The sequence below is a fragment of the Ascaphus truei genome, unplaced genomic scaffold (assembly GCF_040206685.1).
Source record: "Ascaphus truei isolate aAscTru1 unplaced genomic scaffold, aAscTru1.hap1 HAP1_SCAFFOLD_1306, whole genome shotgun sequence".
Lineage (NCBI taxonomy): Eukaryota > Metazoa > Chordata > Amphibia > Anura > Ascaphidae > Ascaphus > Ascaphus truei.
Window position 1 is genome coordinate 1 of NW_027454182.1, and position 27617 is coordinate 27617.

The 27617-nt window shown below is 47.2% G+C and overlaps 1 long non-coding RNA gene across 1 annotated transcript; it reads right to left on the minus strand.

Moving 5' to 3' along the window:
• Positions 1-15829: 15829 nt before the first annotated feature.
• LOC142475654 (uncharacterized) lies at positions 15830-24909 on the minus strand. The gene is made up of 3 exons (XR_012791072.1): positions 24752-24909; positions 21991-22923; positions 15830-16956 (listed from the first exon to the last, which is right to left on the minus strand). It is a non-coding gene; the product is annotated as an uncharacterized LOC142475654 (long non-coding RNA).
• Between the last annotated feature and the right edge of the window lie 2708 nt (positions 24910-27617).

Genomic DNA, 27617 nt, shown 5'->3' on the forward strand with positions numbered 1-27617 from the left:
CCTTTCCTCTGACCTAAGGAGAATTGGTCTATACCTGTGAAAAGTATAGACTTGGTGTTTCCTTGTTGGCAAGAGTTTATGTGCCTCGCCAGGGGGGTGTCCACATTGTTGCGTATAGTGCCAAGTACTCGTTGTTTAAATTGGCGTTTTGTTTTGCCTATGTAGATCTTCCCACATTTGCAGAGGCCTTGATATATTACGCCAAAGCTTTGACAGGTAATGAATTTCCTAATCTGATAGTTCTGTGAATTATTCCAGTTTTGGAATGTTTTCGTAGTTGTAGTTGTAATATATTGGCACGCTTTACAATGATGGCATGAATAGCTGCCATACGGTTTAGGTGGTAGCCATGATTTTATGGGAGTTTCTGTATAGTGGCTGTGGACTAAGATGTCTTTAAGATTTTTCGCTTGCCAACAAGGAAACACCAAGTCTATATGCTATGGAGTGAGCCCATATATATAACCATATATATATATAACCATATATATTTAGGCACTGTACCGTGTATGAGTTTCACTGGATGTGCTAAAACTGAGCTTTGTCTGTTTTTTATGTTCTGTCTCTGGTTTTAAATATATATTGCCATGCTCAGTAGCACTCCTCTGTGACACTCATATGCTTATATATATGTTGTGGTTATTTTGGGGGTTCAATAAGAGCTTGTTGGGTGTCCAGTATGTTTTACAATTCTTGTTCAGCTAGTCATGGCTGATTGGAGGGTGGCAACCTCCTTCCTAATTGAAGCCCCCCCCCCCTCCCACATTTAAATGGTTATGGGCTCACTCCATAGCATCTTCCACTCAGGGGAACTTGCCTGCTTGCAGTTTGGTTGTGACATCTCTAATACAGAGTGCTTTTCCTGGTAATGTACAGGTTAATAAAAGCTTCAGTCAGACTTAGAACTTTGCAACTAATATTGACAGATTTACTATAAATCATTCTTCCTGTTATTACACAGGTTATTAAGAATTTATATTGGCGTTAGGGACCCCTGAAATGTGGTCTGCCGTGCCGTTGGCTCAGGGGCTTACAACAATTTTGGCCAAAAATGTCAAACTAAAAGACCATTTTACTTAGTAGATATTTATACATATATATTTAGGCACTGTACCGTGTATGAGTTTCACTGGATGTGCTAAAACTGAGCTTTGTCTGTGTTTTATGTTCTGTCTCTAGTTTTAAATAAACATCATGGATACACATCACGCACGTCAAAATAGTGCTAGCCTAGGCACAAACAGCTAATAAAGACAAAGACATAGCACCTGCAAATAAGTGTTTTGATGGACACAATACTCTCTGACCACTAATCATCAAGGGAGAAAGGTCATACTGTAGATAAAAAAAAGTCCAGGCCTCAACACACGAACTTTGAACTTTTTATTTTTACAGGTTTTTATTATTTTTCAGTTACAATGTATGCTCCATTATGTTTGTGTAAGTGGCGTCCCATAAGGATGACAAAATAGTATAAGGTATTATTTGTTTAATTCTGTTTATTTTGTTTGTATTTATAGGTTAATAGAATCTCCCTGCAGAATGATATCCCGGTGGGAGAATGCTTTATCAGTCAAACACACGGTTATGTTAATTGCTGACAGGTAGAGTTAGAAACAGAAGAGAGACACCCAATACACCAGTGCTAAAAAGTAGTCTATGGGAAAAATAAGTTTCGGGGAATTTATTCCCAAATGTAGGAGTTGGGTTACTGTATGACAGGTTTACAGGGATATCCTCAATCATACAACCACAGACATTTACTCACTTAACCAAGAATAGGTTTACAGTGGCGGCCGATCTGAGTGTAAGGCGGCTAGATCCGCGGCTTTCAGATTATCCCGGTTAGGTGCGTTTATTTGTCGTTTTCGCACGGAGTAAACTGCGTTATTTTCGCGCTCGTGATATTAGCATTTTATTCTCGCTGTCTGCAATACTGCAATGCCGTCTAAAAACTCAGGGGGGCGTTTGCCAGCTGTTGTCTTGGAAGTCTAATACCTTCGCGGTTCAGCCTACGTCAGTACACAGTCTTTGTGTGCGCGCGCAGTAATTGTAAATTTGCATATTTAAAGTATACATGCATTTGCAGTGCTGTGCTGTTGTACAGTACAGTATGTCTCATTTGAAAATTGTTGAGACAATTTACAATTACACGCATAGGCATGTACAGTACTGTAACAGTGTCATCTTCTGTGCAATGCAGTACATCCCTCCCACACCATTCCTTTGAACATGTGTTGTTATTGTAATTTTTTTTTCTCCACAAACCAAACCATTTTTTTTCTCCACAAGCCTGCCAAAACCATTTTACTGTATTACGATATTCAATCTGTGCTGTAGCTTTTGACTGCGACACTGTGTGTTTGACTGCATATGGTTGATTTGTGTGCTTTTTACATACTGTATTTGGGGGTGTATTATTATGATGAACTGCCTTTTGAAATTCTCTTTGAGATGGGAGCTAGCTGCTTACTGCACATGAGTCACCCAACCCCCCCTCTCCACAGAGTCGTTCATTTTCTGAATCTTGCCATTGTGTTCTTAATCCGTCCATAGCCGAGCTTCAAAGACTCACTATGCCTGCGTGTAATTCTCTTTGAGATGGGAGCTAGCTGCTTACTGCGCATGAGTCACCCAACCCCCCCCCCCCCCTCTCCACAGAGTCATTCATTTTCTGAGTCTTGCCATTGTGTTCTTAATCCTTACGCCTGCATGTAATTCTCTTTGAGATGGGAATTTAGAGGCTTTGTTTACGGCAATGCTTTGGAAAATCCCTTCTCGAATTTGATTTGCACAGAGCATCACCTCTCTACAGTATGCGCCTGTGTGTAATCCTCTTACGGATGGGAGCTACTGTAGTTTATTCCTGCTCAGGCGCCTGTAACTCTTAACTGTTATTTTATCCACACGCCTGCAAAAACAATCTTGATATTACGATATTTAATCTGTGCGTTTGCCTGCACATGCTTGATGTGTGTGCTTTTTATGTACTGTATTTGGGGGGTGTAGGGATCAAATTACAGTATTATGATGAACTGCCTTTTGAAATTACTGTACTCTACAGTACTGTACTGTATGTTATTTCTTTGAACTGCTGCACGACTAATCCTTCATCCCTCCCCCACGCACACACAAATGCTTATCGACTCTGCTCATTGCGCCTGCGTGTACTCTAATCCTTTCAGAGATGGGAGCTTGCTGCTTACTGCGCATAAGTCACCCAACCCCCTCTCTCAACAGAGTCATTAATTTTCTGAAGTTAGTTAGTCATTGTGTTCTTTATCCGTCCATAGCCGACCTTCAAAGCCTCACACTGCCTGCGTGTACTCTAATCCTTTTAGACATGGGAGCTAGCTGACTAATGCACATGACTCACCCCTCCCCCCAACCCTTTGAGGCTTACTGTAGTTTACGGTAACGCTTTGGAAAATCCCTTCTCGATTTTGAAATGTAAATCTGATTTGCACAGCATAGTGAGAATTGAGAGTTAAAAAACCATTAACTGATTAATGTTGTTTTGTCATTCATTCTTATTCATTGGTGTACTGAAGGGGGGGGGGTTGTGGTTGTTGTCAATGATTATGATTAGCAGGAATGTGAATAAATATTTATTTTATTTTATCAGGAACCAAAAAATACAAAAATAAAAATAATCATGATTAATAATAATGCTGTCTTTATTAAGTTCTTCTGGCAGATTGAAATTTGATAAACATTTAGAAAACATTTTTAAACACGAATAAACCTTTTTAAACATTAATAATGCACATTTATAAGAATATTATTTAATAATATATACTGTAATGTATAATACAGTATATATATATATATATATATATAGTAATATTATTTTTTCCGTCTGTATCTTGTTCCTCCCTCTGAACAGTACAGTAGCTCATTGAGAGAGGAGAGGTTTTGTGTACATCATTACTGCTGTTTATATACTGTACATTTGACTGTACAAGCAGAGTAGACTGGACACAACACCCCACCTCCCACCAGGCCACCGTTTATCCTGAAACGACAAGAAAACAAAAAATGAGTGCAGTTATGTGCGTACTGTATTATGGCATTGTGTGATGTACTGTACTGTACATGGCTGGTGCTGGTTGAGCTGAGCAGTCAGTAGGCGGTTACCGTAGTACTGTCAAACTAGTCTACTGTATACTGGAACTACTGTATACTCTGACTACTGTTAAATACTATGTACTGTAGATGGCTGGTGCTGCTCTCTCTGTAAAGAAAGAACTGTAACTACTGTATACTCTGACTATTGGGAAAGAAAAAATCTGTGCCATACTTACCTGTATCATACTGTACTTACAATACTACAGCACAGCACTACTTTCCTGATGCTTGCCCATTACGCGTGATCACAATGGGCAACATAGTGGCAATATGGTCTATATATTTATTGCAGCGTTCCACGGTGAGTACATCATTCCAAAAACTCATTATGCCTTTCAACAACTCGTCCTTTTTGGAGGGTTTCGCCACTTTCCAGATATGGTCCTTCAGTTGATGCCAGACCATTTCGATCGGATTGAAGTCTGGCGATCTGTCATTGGAAAAAAAGGACAATTAGTTTAAGAGATACAGTACACAGTAAAAACAGTGGGGAACAAAAATGGGACACGGTCTACTGCACTTACTCTGCTGACATCTTCACCCAGTTGATACTGCGCTCAAGGATATGCGCTGTTGACGCAGTGTGCTTTGGATCGTTGTAGAAGCGGTGACCATTGGGGAACTCGCGTGTGATGTATTGCACTATCCCAGGCACAATGTTGTCTTGACAGAAAGCTTTATTCATGATTCCTATAGCAAGAAAAGCAAAGTGCTCAAAAAACTGCACAATAGTACAGTACAGTGCATACAGTAAGGCTAGACTAGTAAAGTACAATGCATAAGGCTACATTATATTTCATATATATTACCTTCAAAGATGACGATGTATCCTGGTCCATGCCTAGAGATGGCACCCCACACATGCAGCTTCACGGGGTGTTTTGGCTGCGGCTTCAAAGATATGCATCCTTTTTTGTGGAACGCAAAGGTTGCAAATCTCTCCAGCGATACAGTAGACTCATCAGTGAAGTTGCAATCCTGGAAAGTTTCCCCACTGTCGATCCATGCCTGGGCCTAGACCACTCATTTGATTTTGTTGGCGTCCCGTATCATGGGGTACGCTCTGTAATGACAAGGAATAAATAATTTTAGCTGTACAGTACAGTTTCCGAAACAACACTTTGACCTCCTGTACTGTCCAGTACTAACCTCACACGTCCATATTTCCATCCAATGCTGCGTCTCATCTTCTTTATGCTGGTCTCGGATACAGCGAGATTGTGCTTTTCCTGCAGAGTGTATTTGACCCTTAGTGCACTGTTCTCATCATTCTCCTCACTTATTTTGTCCACCAGAAGAGTTGTCTCCCTGCAATGCAAAGAAAATATATCATTAATATACAAAATATATATATATACTGTTGCAATATAAATATAAAGATACTGTACAAAATATATACTGTACAGTATACTGTTGTAATATAAAGATACAAAATATATACTATATACTGTTGCAATATACAGTAAATATACAAAATATATACTGTACAGTATACTGTTGTAATATAAAGATACAAAATATATACTATATACTGATGCAATATACAGTAAATATACAAAATATATACTGTTCAGTATACTGTTGTAATACTGTATAAAGATACAAAATATATACTATATACTGTTGCAATATACAGTAAATATACAAAATGTATACTGTACAGTATACTGTTGTGATATAAATATACAAACTATATACTGTATACTGTTGCAATATAAATATACAAAATATATACTGTACAGTATACTGTTGTAATATAAAGATACAAAATATATATACTGTTGCAATATAAATATAAAGATACAAAATATTTCTGGATCTACATTTTTGAAGGTGTTATAAATATACTGTACTGTACTTATGCGTTAGCTACCCTTGGTGCCCTTTTGCGTTCTCTGTTTTTTCCGTGTGCATGATAGCTCACGGTGGTTGCTGGCACAACGATGCCAGAAGTAGCTAACCAGCGTTAGATAGTAGCAATTCGGTGTCCGCTCGTTTACATCTCCTAAATTCGCATGCTGAGATCCTTGGAAATCTTCTTAACAACCATTGCTGCGAGTAGAAAGAAATACAGTTCAAACACAAGAATGTATATTCGATGTTTAGTCTGTGTATTCAATGTGCAGTGAATCCACAAAATGGATGGTGTATTTATACGGAAATGACTCACACGCCCACTTTCAACACCTGTACCTCGCTGCCATGCATAAAAGGTTACACACTTTGCATTCTGTACAGTAGCACACCACTCGATTATGTTTATCTGAACTTGCCCTTGTCCAGATACTGCATTGTGCCACCTGCTTCCATGGAGCAACCCCGATTCTACGGACGCAGGAACCCACTCGCCTCTGCCGTGCCTGTCAAGCAGAAAAAGCGAAAGGCGGTTGCCGTTCCCACACCAAGGCCAAAGCGACAGGCTAAGGCCAATAAAGAAAACCTTCCGCTGACCCCAAAGGCTAAGGGTTTTCATAGACGTAAGCCTTATTATGTCAAGAAGATATACGGTGATATACTGTCGACGCAAAACGATTGGCAGCCAACCCATCGAACCCGCAGACCACCACCTCCCATACGCTTCGACGACTCTGCCGCCGCTGTCCCGGAAATCTTCAGCCCGTCTTCTCCACCCCTCGTTGACGACGCTGCCGCCTCTGAAATCCATGGGTCACTTTCTCCTTTGCTCTTAGACGACTCTGCTTCTCGCCCGGAAATCCAAAGGTCACTTTCTCCATCCCTCTTCGACGATGCTGCCGCTTCTCCTCTACCGGATATCCACAGGTCACCTCCTCCACCCTTCTCATCCTCCGTTGCACCCAACCACCCAGATGTCCAGACGCCATGCACAAGAAGCAGCTTGTTAGACCGGATGCTCAATGGGATAAGTGTGGATATCCCCGGGAACTCTATTTTGCTGGCAAAGATAGATTTGCTTCTGGAGACAATGCTAGATATGGAGCAGCGGATGGATCGACGGATGAAGAAGATAGAGGCTGACATAGCGGGGTATACATTATTTGCTCGGTGTTCATGCCCCAGTTTCCCAGGTGCCAGAGCAGGGGGGTGACATGGATGTGATGAATGGGACCTTCGACCCCTTCCATCACCAAGCGCACCCTCTCCACCAGAAGATGTAGTGTACCAGTACATGTATGCCGTTGAGGAGGAGGATAACATGACAACCCCATCAAGACGATGCCAGGAGACAACACGGCGACCAAGACTGGAGGAAAGCTTCCTCCCAGACAACCTACCATCGCCTGTCGCCTCAAGTACACCCGCTCCCAAAAGACCTACTCCCGCTCACATCGATACGGTGCCCGACATCACCCTGTGCGATCTGACACCAGCACTCAGGGAGAAGTATAGGGTGAAGAGTGCTGGTGCACCCCATAAGTATGCCATGTTACTTTTTTTTTTTTTTCCAAATTTTTTTATTAGGCAATAATAATTGTTAACAAATTTGTTAAAACAGATCATATGTGGCCTAATACAGTTTTTAACATTTTGAAAGAAAGAGACTCCACGTCCCCCTGTTCCTCCGGGGTCAATCGGGGTAGCATGGAGTTGAAACAGAAAGAAGATGAAAGAGAAAGAAGAGAGGGGGGGGAGGGGGGGGAGCGGGTGTATCACCCCCTCGTCCTGATCCGCCCAAACACTTGCCATCTCCTATGATGGCCTCCAGGGCTGTATTTATGTATTAGTTCTATTGGTCTGGGTCATACGTGTGTACCACGGATCCCAAGTTTTGTTGAAGGTGGTAGTGGACCTTTTCACAAATGCAGACAGTCTCTCCATGTCTTTTACATCATTGATTCTGTTTATCACCGTCTGTCTGGAGGGGGGAGACACCTTCTTCCAGGCGGCTGCCACCGCACATCTGGCCGCCGTGAGAATAAGGGAGATTAATTTGCCTGTTGGTCGGTCCAGTGTCTCTAAGGGCCTGGCCAAGAGGTAGGTCAGCGGTTCAATTGGGATTGTGAGGTCTGTGACCTCTTTTATAAGATTATGTATAGTTTCCCAGTATTTTTGAATTTCTGGACATGACCACCAGATGTGGGCCATGTCCCCCCGTTGACCGCAGCCTCTCCAGCATAGGTCGGAGGCCAGTGGGTAGATTTGGCTAATTTTGGCTGGGGTAAGATACCAGCGAAACAGGATTTTATAAATATTCTCTTTTATTGTGGTGCATATGGAAGTTCCTGAGGCTGTCTCCCAAATACTTTCCCAATCCTCTCGGTCTATAACAATGTCCAATTCTGCTGCCCAATGCAGCATATAGTCGTGCGTCTGAGCTTCTGAGGCTTTCTCAAGCTCTGCACATATTTGCGTTATAAGACCTTTCTGATGGCCGGACTCTCTGCAGAGCCTTTCAAAGCCAGTGAGAGGGGGAAATTCCAACGTTGGGGATAGTGTTTGAGTGAAGTGCCGAATTTGTAGGTATTTGAAGACGTTTAGGTCTCTTAGTTCATATTTGGTCCGTAGATTTTGGAAACTCAGGAACTGCCCAAAGCTCAGGAGGTCAACAATTGCTCTGATATTTTTGGTTTCAAATTGGTCAAATTGTCTGGGCTCACATCCAGGTGGGAATTTTGGGTTTTTGTGGATTGGTGTAAGTTGGGAGTGAGGTGACATGAGCTTAAATTTATATCTGCATTTCGTCCAAATTTCCCAGGTGTGTCTCATTGGGCCTAATTGGAATTTGTTACTTGGTATGTCTTCCTTACTCATGGACCAAAGGCAAGCTGGCAGTGAGGGCGTCCCGGCATAATGTGTTTCTATACCTAGCCAGCAGCATTGTTTCGGGCTAGTGTTCCAGACCACCTCCTGTCGCAGTTGTGCGGCCAGGTAGTATCTTGATACGTCTGGGACTCCTAGTCCTCCTCTCCCCCCTGGGGCCAGAAGAACCGTTTTGGCGACTCTAGGTTTTTTACCTTGCCAAATAAAGTGGAGAATTGATTTTTGAATATTCTTTAATTCTGAGCCAGGGATGGGGACCGGGAGTGTCTGGAAGTAATATAGCAATCTAGGGAGTATGTTCATTTTAACCGAGACCATCCTCCCGGTCCATGATATTTGGTATCCTCCCCATTTGTTTAGATCTTGTTTGATTTTTTTGAACAGTGCCGGGTAGTTATGTTGGTAAAGAGTTTGGTAGGTCCTCGATATCTTAACTCCCAAGTATTTGATACAGGAGGAGCTCCAACGATAGTCAAAATTTAATTTGAGGAGTTTCACCTCTGGCTCTGGCAGGCTTAGATTCAGGCCTCCGATTTGTCTTGGTTTATTTTATATCCTGAAATTTGTCCAAATTCATGGAGTTCTTTATGAAGGTTGGGTAGGGAGATTTGAGGTTTGGAGAGGGTTAGTATGACATCATCAGCAAATAGGGATATTTTGTGCTGCCTTTGTCCAATTTCTATTCCCTGGATGTCTCTATTGAGTCTTATTGCTGATGCCAGCGGTTCTATGGTTAGTGCAAAGAGGAGAGGAGATAAGGGGCACCCCTGTCGAGTACCATTTGTAATCTCGAACCTCTGGTTATTGCCGCCAGGTAATTTTACCGTTGCTGATGGGTTGTGGTATAATCTGCGGACCCCCTCTAGGTATGCGTCTTTGAAGCCGAATTTACGCATAGTTTGGTCCAGGAATTGCCAGTTTATCCTATCGAACGCCTTCTCTGCGTCTAGGCTTAATAAAAGTGCTTTGGTCCCCGAGAGGTGGACATGCTCAATTATGTTGATTATCTTCCGAGTATTATCTGAGGTTTGTCTGCCCATTACGAATCCGACTTGATCTATATTTATGAGCCTCGGTAAGATGGGATTTAATCTGTTAGCCAGAATTTTACTATATAGTTTGAGATCACTGTTAAGTAGGGAGATTGGACGATAGCTTCCACACTGCATCGGGTCTCTGCCGTCCTTATGAATAATGGCCAGATTGGCTAGAGACATTGATGCGGGAATCTGATTCCCTTCCAAGAAATGGTTAAATGTAGCTAGAAGATGTTTGGATAGTGTGGGCAGGAATCTTTTATAGTAAACATTGGTGAAACCGTCAGGGCCGGGAGACTTGGTGATCTTTAATGATTTGACCGCCATTTCCAGTTCCTCTTTTGTAATCTCAGCATTGAGGACTGTGTTTTCCTCCTCCGTTAAGGTGGGGAGTTGGCATTTATTCAGATATTGTGTTATATTTTCTATGGTTATTGGTGGAGAGCGGTCATTTTTGGATCTGAGGTTATATAACTCCGTGTAGTATTTAGTGAATTCTTCTGCGATTTTATTCTCACTATATTGTATCTCACCAGATTTACTTTTGATAGCTGTTATTTGGGATCGCTTTTGCACCCCTCTTAGTTTACTTGCTAAGAGTCTGTCAGCCTTGTTCCCTTTGTCGTAGTACAGTTGGTTTGTCCATTTAAGGGCCTTTTCCACATCCTCCAGCTGAATTTGCCTAAGTTTTGATCTAGCTGCAAGCAATTGTTTATATAGTTTTTTTGTAGGGTCTGCCTTATGGGCTTGCTCTATTGTTTTAATGTTATCGGTTAGTTCCTTGATTTGTATTAGGCGGGCTTTTTTCCTATGGGAGGCGATGGAGATGATTTTCCCTCTGATGTTTGCCTTATGGGCTTCCCATAGGATTGCTGGAGAGGAAACTGTACCTGTGTTGAAAAAGAAATAGTCCTTAAGTGAGGCTCTTATTTCCCTTTCTATCTCTGGGTGATTTAATAACGAATCGTTAAGTCTCCAAGAGTAATTTGTTGTTTTTTCAAAGGGGAGTGATAATGTCAAGGTGATTGGGGCGTGATCCGACCAGGTGATAGAGCCAATGTCTGAATCAGTGGTTGCCGCCAGTACGTTTTTTGTGGTCAGGAAATAATCTATTCGAGAATAAGTCTGGTGAGGAGCTGAGTAAAAAGTATAGTCTCTCTGGCCCTGATGCTGGGATCTCCATATGTCCACTAATGAAAATTCGCTTAGAATTCCCCTAAACCTTTTCCCCTTGATCTGGGAGTGGGTTGTGCGGGGGGGTCCCATCGTGGTTGATCTATCCTCGGTGGGGTTTAGCACCATATTTAGGTCTCCTCCCACTATCATCGAGGATAGATATCCCGGGTCGACGCCCTCGAGAACAGTCTGTAGAAATTCAATTTGGTTTTCGTTTGGGGCGTATACATTGATCAGGGCAATTGTCGAGCCCGCTAAAGAGCCATACACCACTAGAAATCTACCCTCTGGGTCCGCTGTTGTTTTGATATGATTGAATGGGGTGCCTTGTCTGATCAGGACAGCTACACCCCTTTTCTTACTGCTGAATGAAGCAAAAAAGCTTGTTGGGAACATTTTTTTGAATAAATTTGGGGGGTCCTGGGATGTGAAGTGGGTCTCCTGTAGGAATATAATGTCCCCCCCTGTTTTTTTCATGTCCTGGAGGGCCAATCGTCGCTTTCTATGATTTTGCAGTCCTTTAACGTTTAGAGATCTGACTCTAATCGAAGCTGACGTTGCCATTTTAATGCTTTAAATTTATGGTGCGTGGGCTTGAGGTCTCAGCTTTCCCACTAGCTGAGACCCTGCTCCCATTTTTGGGTGAGATGATGTGCACGGGAGTGCAGTTTTTTAAAGTAGGGGGTATGGCTTCTGTGACAGTCTTTGAGGGCTTATAGTCGGGCTGCTCAGGCGAGGGGGTGGTTGGGGGAGGGGAGAGGGGGGGGGGGATAGATCTGCCGGGACAGGGTCAGCAGATAAAGGAGAAGTGAGAGTAGGCCTTGAAAAGGTCTAAATGTGGTTTTGCCTTGTCTCCGAGAGACCGGCATTCGGGTAGGTTTACCCGTTCTGGGGTGGGTCCGGGGCCCGAGGTCAGGGGTGCAACAGTGAGGTCCTGGCCCTCTGTTGCTTGTGTGACCCTTCGACCCTTCGACCTTTGGTTACAGGTAGGTGTACTGGAAAGGAGGGGGGGTGGAGGTGGGGCTACGGCGGGAGGGGGGGGGATTGGTATTGGGTGGGGGGGGGAAGGGGGGGGGAGAGGGGGATGGGAGGGGAGTGGTTGGCAGGGAGGTAAGGAACGAGGTGGGCGGGGGTAGGGAGGGAAAGAGGGGGGGGGAACAGATAGGAGGGGAGCAAGAAAAATGTAGATCAGAGCCGGTAGTTGAGCAGCCGTGAGTTATATGGTACTGTTCTAACATCTTTTGCAAACTGATAAGACATGGTACACATTGTGATAACATTAGTTAACATAGGTACGGGGAACATCATTTTAGTTATACATTTTGTAATACAGAGTTCTTCTGGCTTTGCCTCATCCGAGGCGTAGGCCTTTTGGGAGACGCTCCGAATGTGTCAATAGGGTCAGAGTCCGTGTTCGGTGCAATGTTGGTTAGCATGTATCTAATTTGCACTTCTTAGAGGTAATCGGAGTGTAGAGCAAGGCGTGCTTGAGTTATGTGTTGGTTGTGGTTTGGTTCCTGTCACATAACTGGGTGTATTATTGAGTTGAATGTGGTGGTTAAGTAGTGTATTACTAAGTGTTGTGTTATCTTTGGGTTGGTGATCTGTACCTTTTTAGATATTTACGGAGTTGCATATTTGTCACATAATGATTACCTTTGGGCAAGTTCGGGCCCAGCACACATTGATCTCTACTGAGGCATGCTCAAACCAAGTCATAGTACATTTTACACCACTTGTTGCCATGCGATATCGATGCGCGGGCATTCAGGGGCCTATCGGATAGGCATTTAGACTTTACATGTGTCTCATTAGTGTGAGCGCACTGGGTCACATTTGAGATAAACCTGTGGCTGTGTACTGAGTCCCTTTTGAATCCCCGATAGTAATATTTAGGTTGGACCCATTTCAAGGGTTGGGGTTGGAGGGGGGGGGAGGGGGGGCACTGGGTACCCGTGATTACGTGGGGGGGGGGGATTGCCAGCTGGATTTCATGTCTAATTGGGGGGGGAAGGGGGGAGAGGGGGGGTGGTCCTGGGGAGGGTGGTGGGGGTGGTGGGGGGGGCGGAGGGGAGAGGGGAGAAAGGGGGGATGGACGGAAGGGGGAGAGGGGCGGAGGGGAGAGGGGGGAGGAGGGGGTGGGGGGGAGAGGGGGGAGCGGGTGGGGGGGAGGAGAGGGGGGCGGGGGATAGGGGGGAGGGGGGATAGGGGGGGGTGGAGGGGAGAGGGGGGGGTGAAGGGGAGGGGTGGTGGAGAGGGGAGGGGGGGGAGGAGGGGGAAAGGGGGGGGTGGAAGTGGGAGGGGGGAGGGAGGAAGGGAGAGGGGGGAGGGGGGGATGGCGAGGGAAGGGAGGGGGAGGAATCCACAGTTTGTATGGCAGACTACCAGTGGGGACATTTATATTGGTGCAGCTGCTGCCTTATGTATAGTCCACGACGTGTGTATGTGAGTACAAATTGGGTCAACATTGTGCAGGTTACAGTGAGTCTGAGACCAGTGGCTCTGGTTAGAGCTTCTTTGGGCTCATTCTGTGCTCAGTCTGCTGGTTGGCGCCGTCCTAGTTGGCGGTGGGTTCCAGGATTATTGAGTTTAAGAGCGTTCTCTTTTGGGCTAGTAAGGAATGGCTGGGGAAGGGGTAAGGGAAGCAGAGGGGGGGGACGGGGGGGGGTTAAGGAAGCTAGGGGGCAGGGAAACAGGGGGGTGGGGATGAGGAGGGGAAAATGCTAGGGAGCGAGTGGAGGGAGGGTGAGCAGGGAATAGAAGGGTTAGGATGGGGTAGGGGCAGCTTTATTAATAACTCCTACTAACTTTAAACTTTAAACCTTTTAGGGATGAAGGTAAGCACTTGTCATTTTTTGTTGCCGTGCGCATGTCTGGTCTGGAGTGTATTTGTGGGGGCTCAGAGGTCACCAGCGCAGACAGGTTTTATTCCCGTATGCTGAGAGGCCCCACTCGTAGCAAAAATGTACTTACAGTTTTCTGTTGGTGGAGGGGGGGGCCCGATCTCGTGCCTGAGGTGGATCAGGATGCAAGCTTTGTGAGTGACCAAGCACTCTGGGTCGCCGGCTGTTGCAGGCCAGGGATTAATGAGGGGGGGGGGGGCGGCACAGGCAAGGGAAACCGTGGAGGGTTTCCATCCGTCTGATCTCCATAAATGAGTCCTTTCCCTCCCCCACCCATGACGCCCAGCCCCTCCCCCCCCACCCAAAGGGTCGCTTTATTACTGCGACTCAGCTGGTAAGCTTTGTGCCGGTCCCATGGTTGGCTCCTCCTGGACACGTGATCGGCGCTCTGTGCTGGTCATTCTGGATCCACAGTCGGTCTCCTCGGCTCGCAATTCCAGGCGGGGATGGCGCCCTCTTCTGGTTTGTGCCGTGTGTTCCTCGTTGTGCTGCTCCAGGGTTGTTCCAGCTTCTGTGCAGGGAGCTTGCGTGAGGGACCTCATGCGGTGCAAACCTTTCTGCTTTCCCAGTTCGAGTACTGCACTGTCACGTTGCCATGTTACTTTTTAAGCACCATGTTCCCTACTCGTTGTACTGCAACTGGGCCTTCAAAGTGAACTATGAAGGAAATCGCGTAAAAAAGGCGCTTCCTGTCAATTTAAGACAGAACATTATGGACGAATTGCAGCGCTTTTATCCAATTACAGATCCTGTAATGAGAGGCGTTCGAGACTGCATTAATGGCGTTTTGCGCCATGCAAGGCATCGGCCATGGACGGACCATGTGGAGGACATACTGTTGTGCTGAACTGTATTGTGCATGTTTTGACATTACTGAAGCCCATGCGCATTACAATTCATGAATATCTGCCATCTGGCGGACACGCGAAGAATTGCAACCTATTAAATCAGAACCATTCTCAATAAACGCATCAACCGCGCATCAACCCGTGGCTGAGAATGCAAAATGAATGCAGCATGCTCCGGGTGAAGTGCCTCGCATTCCAGGAAAAAGCCAGGGAAAAACCGGCGATGTGTTAGACTCAGATGCGCCGCAGCAGTAGTTTCAATTAATGGCTCCGCAGAATAGAATAGGGAGGGGCATGTATGCGCCCTAGTTAAAGAGCAATGTTGTGTATTTATCCAGGATTCAGGGACCATAGGACTTGGTGGTTGGATTGATTTGCTTTGAGCGAAGCTAGCGAATGTTTTTGTATGTGTGTGTTTGTCCTACTCATTGCTCTCTATGTGTTAAGTACAGCAAAACTCTGATCCAGAAGTGCGTTGCAACCCCCACCGACGCTATGCCTCTCTGCGGTGATGATGTCGCCAGTCCCCCAAAAGAAGAGACCAAAGAAGAAATCAACTGGGCTGATATAATGGCTGGAAAAGAAAGGAATTAAGTTATGCACAACTTGGACATCTTGGTCCATCAGGACTATGAAATGGTTAACTGTTCTTTAAATAGACTGTCTCTTAAGGATCTGGGGGGACTGAGAAGACTGGATATGAGGAAGGTGGAAGGACACCAAGGGCCGTGAGTCAACCACAAGGAAAGGATCACAAGTCATCCATTTTGACCATAGCAGTCTTCTTGGTCCGTTTTGCCATTCTGAGTAAATGCAGTATGAAAGATGCGTGCAAGAAGAATGTTTGTGCAGTCGCTCTTAGCAGAAATGAGCCCCCACCAATTCTCACAAATAGCTGACCCTTAAATTATGTGACATATTGAGATGTAAGCCATTTCTAATCTATAGAAATATTTAATGATATATATATATATATATATTATATATATGTCTCTATTGGTCACTACAAGGTCATAGTCATAGAGAAGAGTACCAAATAAGGGTATTTGTTCTTTTAGAGAACAAAAAGGAGGGAATTGTTAGGACCAGTAGGTCAGGCCAGAATCTACACTTGTGTTAAGCTTCCATTTTGTCTGATCATAACTAGTTAAGATTCTGTAGTCAGCCTTTTGCTGAAATATAATTCCTAACGCACTCACTTTCTGCCAAATTGCATTTCCTTTCTTCCAGCTCAGGATATTGCTAAGATACTTTTTGTATCGTTAGTCTCCTGCCTTTTTAGTCAGAATATAATAAACTGGTTCTATGCAAAAAGCAAAATAGTGTAATTTAGTTGCTAAAGATTCAAGGTCTCTTTTGATAACAGACAATGAATAAGCTATGTATTCATACATTGCTTGTATTGGGAGAGACACTTCCAAAAATCATGCCACTAATATGTCCTGCCCCTAAATCAAGCCTCTAATCAAAGCTATGCCCAAGACACACCCAGGTTACGCCTATGTTACGCCTCTAACCAATATCTTCTTTTTCTGGTATAAAAGTAATTACCCTATGAGTAATAAATTGAGACAAAGGATTTGAAACCTGGCTTGCGTTACGTTTCATTTCTTTCGTATTCCCAGGCCTGTAAATTCAACAAAGATCAAAGATAACAGTGGCAGAGCGTGAAAGCTTCCCGGGGAAGTCTGCTGTAAAACGGTGCAGATTGTATCCAGTCACAAGGCCTTCAGCTATCTTGGCAGAGGAAAGGTTCCTCTCAGTTCTGAAGCCTAGGCGAGGAATAACGGGTTTCCTTCAGTGTCCATACCAATAAAGCTACTGCATTCAACTGTGGATCTGACGTCATTTGGCTGTTTGCTGTTGCACCGGATCTTTCCTCTTCATTTTCTCCATTTTGCAGCTCCCTATAGGTCGCTGTTGCAGCTCCATACGATCCTATGGGGAAACTGGCAATTTGGGCCCATTTTCATCAGAAGGCCTGCAGGTGGCGCCCGAGAGGAGCGGCGGTTCCCCATTGTAAGTCAATGAAGCCATTAATTTCAAAGGGGATTCCTCGATGTCGACCTCCAGGAACGGGTTGGCAGCCATCCAAACCGCAGACCGCAGAAGCGGATACATTGTCTAAAAAAGAAAATTGATCACATTAGGTCAAGTTCAATGACAGTTGGCATGGGAAACTTAGGTTCTAGGGCACCCAGTAATAAAATTTGTTTTGCCCCTAGACCCTAGGAACACCCACACTCGACAACCACCGGGTACGAGAATTAAGGACCCCCGTAAAGGGTCGCGCTCGCCACGAGGGTCGCGCCATTGACTTTAATGGGAGCGGAGGTCCCATTGAATGCTATGGCGGCGCCAGCCCATACATTTCCTATGGAGGCACCGGCCATATTAATTCTAATGGAGGAAAGCCCCTTGGCTTTGAAACGGCTAAATCAGAAAATGTGAAAGTCTATATCTCCGGTTCTGTGAGTACCAGAGGGCTGGGATTTTGGTCGCAGATAGTCACTGTTCCGGCATGACTGCATGGCCATTTCCAGCCCTCTCCGATCAACCAGACGGAGTATGGGCAAATGTGAAAATTGTGATTTCCCCATTGACTTCAATGGCGGAGTTGCTCTATTGAAAGCCTATAGCGGCGGAGCCCATTGATTTCAATGGGAGAGTGAAACGCATAGATTTCTTTTAGCTTATAGCGGAGAATCCTGCATTAAAGTTAATAGGGGATTTTAACTTGATTCTTGTATCTCCGGTTCTCGGGGTCGTGGAAGGCTGATATTTGGCCACTATGGCAAGGGTCCTCCGGCATGAGGACCTGGCAAATTTCGGCCTGCTCAGACCCACAGAACGGATTATTTTAATATGTGTAGATATTTAAGAATGTATTGTATTTTTGGTCCAGGGTAAAAGACCGGGAAGACTAGCGCCCATATGGTATGTTAATGCTCAGGGGGGAGACAAGTGGTCTACAATAAACCCCCTGATTAAAGGCTCCCCCACCCTGCTTGTGTAGGCTAGCACAAAGGAAAGCAGGACGTGGGTACTTTATGATAAGTGTTGTGTTTCACACATTGGGACAAAGGTTTTCCTGTCCCAAGCAGGCTTTCAGATGCCAGTCTTGTGGGAGGGGGGCTAGGGAAATAAGCCTGATAAGAATAATATCCACCCAGTGGGCAGGTATTACTTTGCCTCTCAATTGAGGTGGCAAGGAGAGATTGGGTGCAGATAATTGTCCTCCAATGACTTGCACTCAATGCCAGGGTATAGAAGTGAAACCCCATATAAACGAGTGTAAGCTCTATGCTCAGTGTCTTTCGTGTCTTTTCGTGATGTCTTCATTCGAACCTGTATTGCTGAATGAATTGCCACTCCTGTACCTGATTGCTTCATTGTCCAACCCTTAAGTAAGTGTCCATTTCTTGTCGGTTATTTGTATCATCTTATGTGTTCTCCTTCTTTAAGGAATAAACTATATTTATTATATCTAAGTCGTGTTCATTTCAACTCAGATATTTTGGTGTATATTATACCCTGTCACAAGCTACCGTGACACTTTTTCCCTATGAAATATATGGGGTGCTGGTTCTAAGTTTCCCCGCTCCAAGATTGCAGGACAAAACAGCACCAGGATTATGATGGGAAAACCCCATGTATTTGCATTGGATGATTTTTATTATCTATCAATGACTTGCAGCAGCATACAATGCGTTGTTAAGCTTTATTACCGGAAACATTACACGTTTAGATATACAGTAACATAAGCGATTTAAGAAGCATATAACTGTTAGCGTCCATGGCAGGTCCGTGCGCGCAACTGTGCTAGGGGTTTCACGCTTGGCTGGAGCGATGTGTGCCCTGTAGTTGGACGCGACGAGGGGGGCATGGCGTGGCCGTGACCGACTTGATTCACTCTCATTGGGCGAACTGCTCACATGGCCCAGCCGTCATGCGAGGTAACACATTTATTTGGTTCCTTGTGCATAGGGTGACCAGATGTCCCGGTTTTTAATGTCTGTAACGGCTGCCCGACATAATTTAAAATGTCCCGTTTTTTTGTGACTGTCCTGGTTTTGGCCATCAGAGCAGGGGGGGCAGCTGAGAGCAGAGAATGCTGGCAGGGAGGAGAGCGGAGGACGGGGCTGCAGCGGCAGAGGGTGGGGGCGGGGTTACCTTCTCCGGTGCCCCAGCAGTGTGACCCGGAATTGTCAGTGAGAACTTCCGGGGTCTGCTGCCAGGGCTCAAGATGACTTCCCTCCCCACCCATGCAGGTAGGGTCCAGAATGTGGGGGGGACACACACTTTCTAAAGGGAGACAGACACAGAATGGTTGGGGGGAGAGACAGACAAAGATTTGGGGGGAGAGAGACAGACACAGAATGGGGAGAGACACACACACAGCATGGGGAGAGAGACGCTCAGCATGGGGAGAGAGACACACACACACAGCAGCATGGGGAGAGAGACAGAATGGGGGGGGGAGACACAGAGAATGGGGGAGAGAGAGAGACAGAGAATGGATGGGGAGAGAGAGACACAGAGAATGGGGGGGGGGAGAGAGACAAACAGAGAATGGGGGGGGTGAGAGAGACAGAGAATGGGGGGAGAGAGACACAGTGAATGGGGGGGAGAGAGAGAATGGGGGGGAGAGAGAGACAGAGAATGGCTGTGGGGAGAGAGACACAGAGAATGGGGGGGGGAGAGCGAGAGACACAGAGAATGGGGGGAGATAGAGAGAGACAGAATGGGGGGGAGAGAGAGACAGAATGGAGGAGAGAGACACAGAATGGGGGAGAGAGACACAGATAATGGGGGAGAGACACAGAGAATGGGGGAGAGACACAGAGAATGGGGGAGAGACAGAGAATGGGGGAGAGACACAGAGACACACACACACACACACACACACACACACACACACACACACACACACACACACACACACACACACACAGAGAGAATGGGGGAGAGAGAGACACACAGAGAATGGGGGGGGGGGAGAGAGACACACAGAGAATGGGAGAAGAGAGAGAGACAGAGAATGGAGGAGAGGTCTCTGGTGTCCCTGCTGGGCAGACCTATAATATCTGCTAAAGACTCATTATGCCAAATCTTATCCCAAATGGTTGATTTTTATTTCCAACCACTTGTTTGCAATATGAATGGTTACTTAAAGGACTGAAGCGATTTCATTATCTGTACCATACATCTTGACACAATTAACCCCAATACTTTATTGGTTACACTCGACGTCTCAAGCCTTTATACCAACATCCCCCACAACTTGAGTAAAGAGGCCATAATATCACACATCCTGACTCACACTGACTATATACGACCACCTAGTGGCTTTGTTTTGCTGCTGAGAGATGTCATTCTCAATAAGAACAGTTTCTGATTTGAGCATACTTACTACCTGCAATTAAGGGGCACAGCGATTGCATCAAACATGGCCCTTGTAATGAAAATGGCAGGGAATATTAAGTATTTTAAAGAAAGGTAGAGGCCCTAAGATAGGTCGTCGCCCACATAAGGGCTGATGTGCCTCAGAGGTTTTAGAACCAAGATGGCAGAGACACAGAGCCACACACAGAGCCATTGACCCACACACACAGAGCCACAGACCCACACACACAGAGCCACTGACCCACCTACACACAATCACAGAGCGCCACACACACACTCGCAGAGCGCCACACACTCGCAGAGCGCCACACACACACTCGCAGAGCGCCACTCGCAGAGCGCCACACACACACACTCGCAGAACCACACACAGAACCACTGACCCCCACACCCACTGACCCCCACGCACAGAGAGACATACAGAGACACACAGAGACACACACACACAGAGACACACACACACACACACAGAGACACACACACACAGAGACACACACACATAGAGCCACACACACACAGAGCCACACACACACAGAGCCACACACACACAGACAGACACAAAAAGACACACACACAGACACACACACAGACACACAGACACACACAGAGACACACACAAAGAGCCACACACACAAAGAGCCACACACACAAACAGAGCCACACACACACACACAGAGCCACACACACACACACACACACACACACACACACACACACACACACACACTCACACACACACACACACACACACACACACACACACAGACACACACACACACACACACACACACACACACACACAGAGACACACACACACACACACACACACACACACACACACAGAGAGAGACACACACACAGAGAGAGACACACACACACACACACACAGAGACACACACACACAGAGAGACACACACACAGAGAGAGACACACACACACACAGAGAGACACACACACACACACACACAGAGACACACACACACACAGAGAGACACACACAGAGAGAGATACACACAGAGAGAGATACACAGAGAGAGAGATACACACAGAGAGAGATACACACAGAGAGAGACACAGAGACACACACACACACACACACACACACACAGAGACACACACAGAGGCACACACAGAGACACACACACTCAGAGACACACACAGACACACAGAGACACACACACACACAGAGACACACACACAGAGAAACACACACAGAGACACACACACAGACACAGAGACACACACAGAGCCAAACACACAGAGCCACACACACACAGAGCCAGAGCCACACACACACATATAGAGCCACACACACAGACACACAGACACACACACACACACACACACACACACACACACACACACACACACAACCACTGACCCCCCCCCCACACACACACAGAACCACTGACCCCCCCCCCCCACACACACAGAACCACTGACCCCCCCCCCACACACACAGAACCACTGACCCACACACACACAGAACCACTGACCCACAGACACACAGAACCACTGACCCACAGACACACACACACAGAACCACTGACCCACACACACACAGAACCACTGACCCCCCCACACACACAGACCCACTGACCCACACAGAACCACTGACCCACACACACAGAAACACTGACCAACAGAGCCACACACACAGAGCAACACACACACACACAGAGCCACACACACACAGAGCCACACACACACAGACACACACACACACACACACACACACACACAGACCTCTACCTGCTCTGAGAAGGAAGCAGCTCAGTGTGCTATGTCCTCCAACCAGTCCCCGGCAGCCTACACACTTGGGACGTTAGTTTGTGTCTCTGTGTCACGGTTGTGCTCGCCACAAACCTGGGTCGGACCGAGTGGCTGAGGTGGGGTTGTAAAAGCACCGACCTTAGACCGCGCAGGCTGATCCGGATTGCGCAGTTCGTAGTCGTACGTAGCAGGGTCAGGACTGGAGAAGGCAGCATCGTCAGTGGATAAGCCAGGGTCAGGACTGGAGACATCAGGATAAACGTTGTTCAAGCAGGAGTTCGGCAACAGGTAGTCAGGAGTTCCCCGCTTCAGCTTAGGAGCGCGGGAGTGGACTCTGCGCGTGCGGTGACCATGGCCCATGGTGTTGGTCTCAGGAAGTGATAGGTAGACCGGAGTGGGCACACCGTCAGGCAGCAGTGGAAGATCAGTGCTTCAGCGCAAGAGTCCTGAGCGGGCTGGAGGATCCTCCGCTTCAGCGCCGGAACCAGGACATGGCCTCTGCAGTAGAGAAAGAGCAGCAGGCCCCAGGAACCAGGGAGCTGAAGGCAACACTGGGGAAACCTCCGCTTCAGCACAGGAGACAGGAAACAGACCGCTGCGTGACACTAGCAGCCGGTCTCAGGAAGCAAGGAGCTGAAGAAAACAAGGAGAGTACTCCGCTTCAGCACAGGAGACAGGAACAGACCGCTGCGTGACACTAGCAGCCGGTCTCAGGAACCAAGGAGACAGGCAAGGCTTATGGCAGAACACTGTGACATCCAGGAAGGACTATGCTCGGCAGGGAGCATTGTGGGAAGGCAGTACTTAAAGGTCAGTGAACCAATAGCAGAAGGGGCGTGTGACAGTATTGTTTTAATGAGTGAATCCAGGCTGCAGTAAATATCAGGGGAAGTGTTCCAGGACTGCACAGGTCTGTAAGGCAAGATAAACAGTAACCTGAGGTGTGGATTCCTTACACTCTGTCCTCCACCTCAGTATTCAAAGGACGATTCTTGGACATTTGGTCGCGGCCGTTTCACCGCGACTCATACCACCCCGGCCACTTCGCTTCTAAGGTAAGTGCCTAAACCCCCTACCATAAAACCCATATATCCTAAGTCCCCCTTACCCTAAACCCCCCCCCCACCCTAACCGCTAAAACCACTTAAATGAACCCCCTAAAGAGTAATAATATTAACATTAGAAGCGGCTGGTGGCGGAGGGTCCGTCTGCGGCATAAAGCCGACGGCCAGCTGGTCGCGGCAAAACTATTCTGATTCAAAGTTAAGTGTGACTACATACCGCTTCAGCATAATGGGAAAAGTACATTTTATTAGAACCAACAGCATAGAAATATAAAACATTATTAAGAACAACATTTTTCTTTAAATAAAACTACAATAAGAATGATACAAATAACCTGAATTTAAAACATTATAACTTTTTATCCTTTTAAAATGCTCGTTTTATGCACCATAAACTAAAGTCACTTTTCATTGTGATTTAGCGTAACACAGATACACGTGTGCACTTATATGTGAGCGTCTTAGTCGCTGGTTATCCCTAAACATGCCTGGCTTTAGAGATAGGTCTCTCACTTGTGTGTGTCCTCTTGTCTTTCCTCAGGCTGGATAAATCACTAAATCCCTTCCCACATTCACCACATAAATGCGGTCTCTCCCCTGTGTGTGTCCTCTTGTGTTTCCTCAGGCTGGATAAGTCACTAAATCCCTTCCCACATTCCCCACATAAATGCGGTCTCTCCCCTGTGTGTGTCCTCTTGTGTATGTTCAGGCTGGATAAGTCCCTAAATCCCTTCCCACATTCCCCACATACATGCGGTCTCTCCCCTGTGTGTGTCCTCTTGTGTTTCCTCAGGCTGGATAAGTCACTAAATCCCTTCCCACATTCCCCACATACATGCGGTCTCTCCCCCGTGTGTGTCCTCTTGTGTATGTTCAAGTGGGATAAGTCACTAAAACCCTTCCCACATTCCCCACATACATGCGGTCTCTCCCTTGTGTGTGTCCTCTTGTGTTTCCTCAGGCTGGATAAGTCACTAAATCCCTTCCCACATTTCCCCACATAAATGTGGGTCTCTCCCCTGTGTGTGTCCTCTTGTGTATGTTCAGGCTGGATAAGTCACTAAATCCCTTCCCACATTCCCCACATACATCCGGTCTCTCCCCCGTGTGTGTCCTCTTGTGTATGTTCAAGTGGGATAAGTCACTAAATCCCTTCCCACATTCCCCACATACATGCGGTCTCTCCCCTGTGTGTGTCCTCTTGTGTTTCCTCAGGCTGGATAAATGACTAAATCCCTTCCCACATTCCCCACATACATGCGGTTTCTCCCCTGTGTGAGTCCTTGTGTGTGTGTTCAGGGTGGATAACAAACTGAATCCCTTCCCACATTCCCCACATACATGCGGTCTCTCCCCTGTGTGTGTCCACTTGTGTGTTTTCAAGTGGAATAAATCACTAAATCCCTTCCCACACTCCCCACATACATGAGGTCTCTCCCCTGTGTGTGTACTCTTGTGTTTCCTCAGGCTGGATAAATGACTAAATCCCTTCCCACATTCCCCACATACATGCGGTTTCTCCCTGTGTGTGTCCTCGTGTGTGTGTTCAGGTTGGATAAATCACTAAATCCCTTCCCACACTCCCCACATACATGCGGTTTCTCCCCTGTGTGTGTCCTCGTGTGTGTGTTCAGGTTGGATAAATCACTAAATCCCTTCCCACATTCCCCACATACATGCGGTCTCTTCCTGGTCTGTGTTCTCTTCTGTGCGTTCTGGTCTGATAACCATGTCAGACTCTTCCTACTTTCTCCAAGATCTTTTCCTGAGGCAGCTGCTAATATATATCTTTGGAATGAGAAGCAGTTACATTGTTTATTAATTGCCTTGACTGGTTGAAAGATGCATTTTTCTGTCAAATTTTATTGGAATGTTGCAAGATGTGTTCTGTCCTCATCTTTTCCATATACTCATTTGGGTGTTTGAACTTCAGATGTTTGAGGAGGTAATCCTGACTGCTAAAAGCAACCTTCCAGTTTTGGCATGGGTGGATTATTGAAGCTTGTCTTTGTACTAAGACGAGACAAAAAAAAAAATACATAATGCGAAAATTGGGTGAAAATTAGGCATTAGTTATCAAAAAAGTGTGTGCGCGCCCCAAGCAATTTCAGTGAGAAAATGCATTATTTTTGGTGCAGCAATGCTGATCATTGCAGAATGTGTATAAGGTACTTATTTTATGGGTGGTAATATGCATTTTTGGTTACTGTACAAGAGGCCTACACAACTCAAAGTGAGAAGGGCCGAACTGCTCCAAGGAAACAAAAATTGGGCCGCACGGGTAAAATCATCATCATCACCATCATCATCTCTCCTCCAGCACCTCATCCTCATATCTCCCCCAGCACCCTTCATCATCCTCATATCTCCCCCAGAACCCATCACTATCAACCTTTGCGATACTCCCCATCTATCTCTCATACCCCCATCTCTCCCATTCACCCACACACATAATACTCCCCCTCCACATCAAACACACAATACCCCCCTGCACAGCACACACATCACACCCCCTGCACCTCACACCCCTCTCCCCCTTGCACCTCACATCGCCCTCCCCCCCTTGCACCTCACATCACTCTCCCCGCTTGCACCTCACATCACTCTCCCCAATTGCACCTCACATCACTCTCCCCCCTTGCACCTCACATCACTCTCCCCCCTTTGCACCTCAAATCACCCCCCCTTGCACCTCCTCCAATCACCCCCACATGCACCTCCAATCACCCCCCCCTGCACCTCCAATCACCCCCCCGCACCTCCAATCACCCCCCTTGCACCTCATATCAACCCCCCCTTTGCTCCTCAAATCACCCCCCCTTGCACCTCAAACCCCATTGCACCTCAAATCACCTCTTGCACCTCCAATGATCACCCCCCTGCACCTCCCCATCACTCATCATCCTCCCCCCCTGCACCTCCCATCACCCATCACCATCTCCCCTCCTGCACCCTCCCATCACCCATCACCCCTCTCCCCCCTGCACCTCACATCACCCTTCCCTGTCCCCCCCCTGCACCTCACATCACCCACAGGGCCGCCAACAGAAATCATGGGGCCCGGGACAAATGAAAGGAGCAGGCACCCCACCCCCCTGAACCCATAGCGCACCTACCACCAAAAAATATATTTTAGCACGCAACTTTTACTTAACACTGTTTTCTTATTGTGATACAGAAAAAAAACATACCCTCCTCATACCTCACCCCTCCCCTCCTCATAACCTCACCCCCCTCCCTCTCCCTTCTCCCCCCCCTTCCTCCCTCTCCCTCCACTCTCCCCTTCTCCCCCCTCCCTCCACCCACCCTCTCTCCCTTCTGCCTCTCCTCTCCCTTCTGCCCCTATCTCTCCCTACTGCCCCCCCCCCTTATCCCTTCTGCCCCCCCCCTTTATCTCTTCTGCCCCCCTCTCTCCCCCTCCTGCCTCCTCTCTCCCCCCACCTGCATCCTCTCTCCCCCCCACCCCTTCTCCCCCACTTTCTCTCTCCCTTCTGCCCCCCCTCTCTCCCTTCTGCCCCCCTCTCTCCCTTCTGCCCCCCCTCCCTCTCCCTTCTGCCCTCCTCTCTCTCCCTTCTGCCTCCTCTCTCTCCCCCCATCCCCTTCTCCCCCCACCACACCACTTCATTTGCCGCCCCCCACCAGCAGCCAGTTTTACACACCCGCCCCCTACCCCCTGCACCAGCCCGCTTTACACACCCACCCCCACACCTGCACCAGCCCATTTTACACACCCACCCCCCCACTAGCCCGTTTTACACAACCACCCCCCACCCCTGCACGAGCCCGTTTTACACAATTGCACCAGTCTGTTTTACACATGCACCAGCCCCGTTTTATACACCCACCCCCCCACCAGCTTGTTTTATACACCCACCCCCCCACCCCATGCACCAGCCCGTTTTATACAACCACCCCCCCCACCCCTGCACCAGCCGGTTTTACACAAACCACCCCCCCACCCCTGCACCAGCCGATTTTACACAACCATCCCCCCACCAGCCGGTTTTACACAACCCACCCCCCCACCAGCCCGTTTTACACACCCACCCCCTCCACCTCTGCACCAGCCCATTTTACACCCCCGCTTCCCCACCCCTGCACCAGCCCGTTTCACACAGCCCGTTTTACTCACCCACCCCCCCATCTCTGCACCACTCCATTTTACACACCCACCCCCCCCACCAGCCCGTTTTACGAAGGTGCTGGGAGAGATGAAGGGTGCTGGGGGATATGAAGGGTGCAAGGGGAGATGAAGGGTGCTGGGGGAGATGAAGGGTGCTGGGGGAGTTGAAGGGTGCTGGGGGAGATGAAGGGAGCTGGGGGAGATGAAGGGAGCTGGGGGAGATGAAGGGAGCTGGGGGAGATGAAGAGAGATGAAGGGTGCTGGGGGAGTTGAAGGGTGCTGGGGGAGAGGAAGGGAGATGAAGGGTGCTGGTCGATTTGAAGGGTGCTGTAGGAGATGAAGGGTGCTGGGGGAGATGACGAATGGTGCTGGGGGAGATGATGAAGGGTGCTGGGGGAGATGATGAAGGGTGCTGGGGG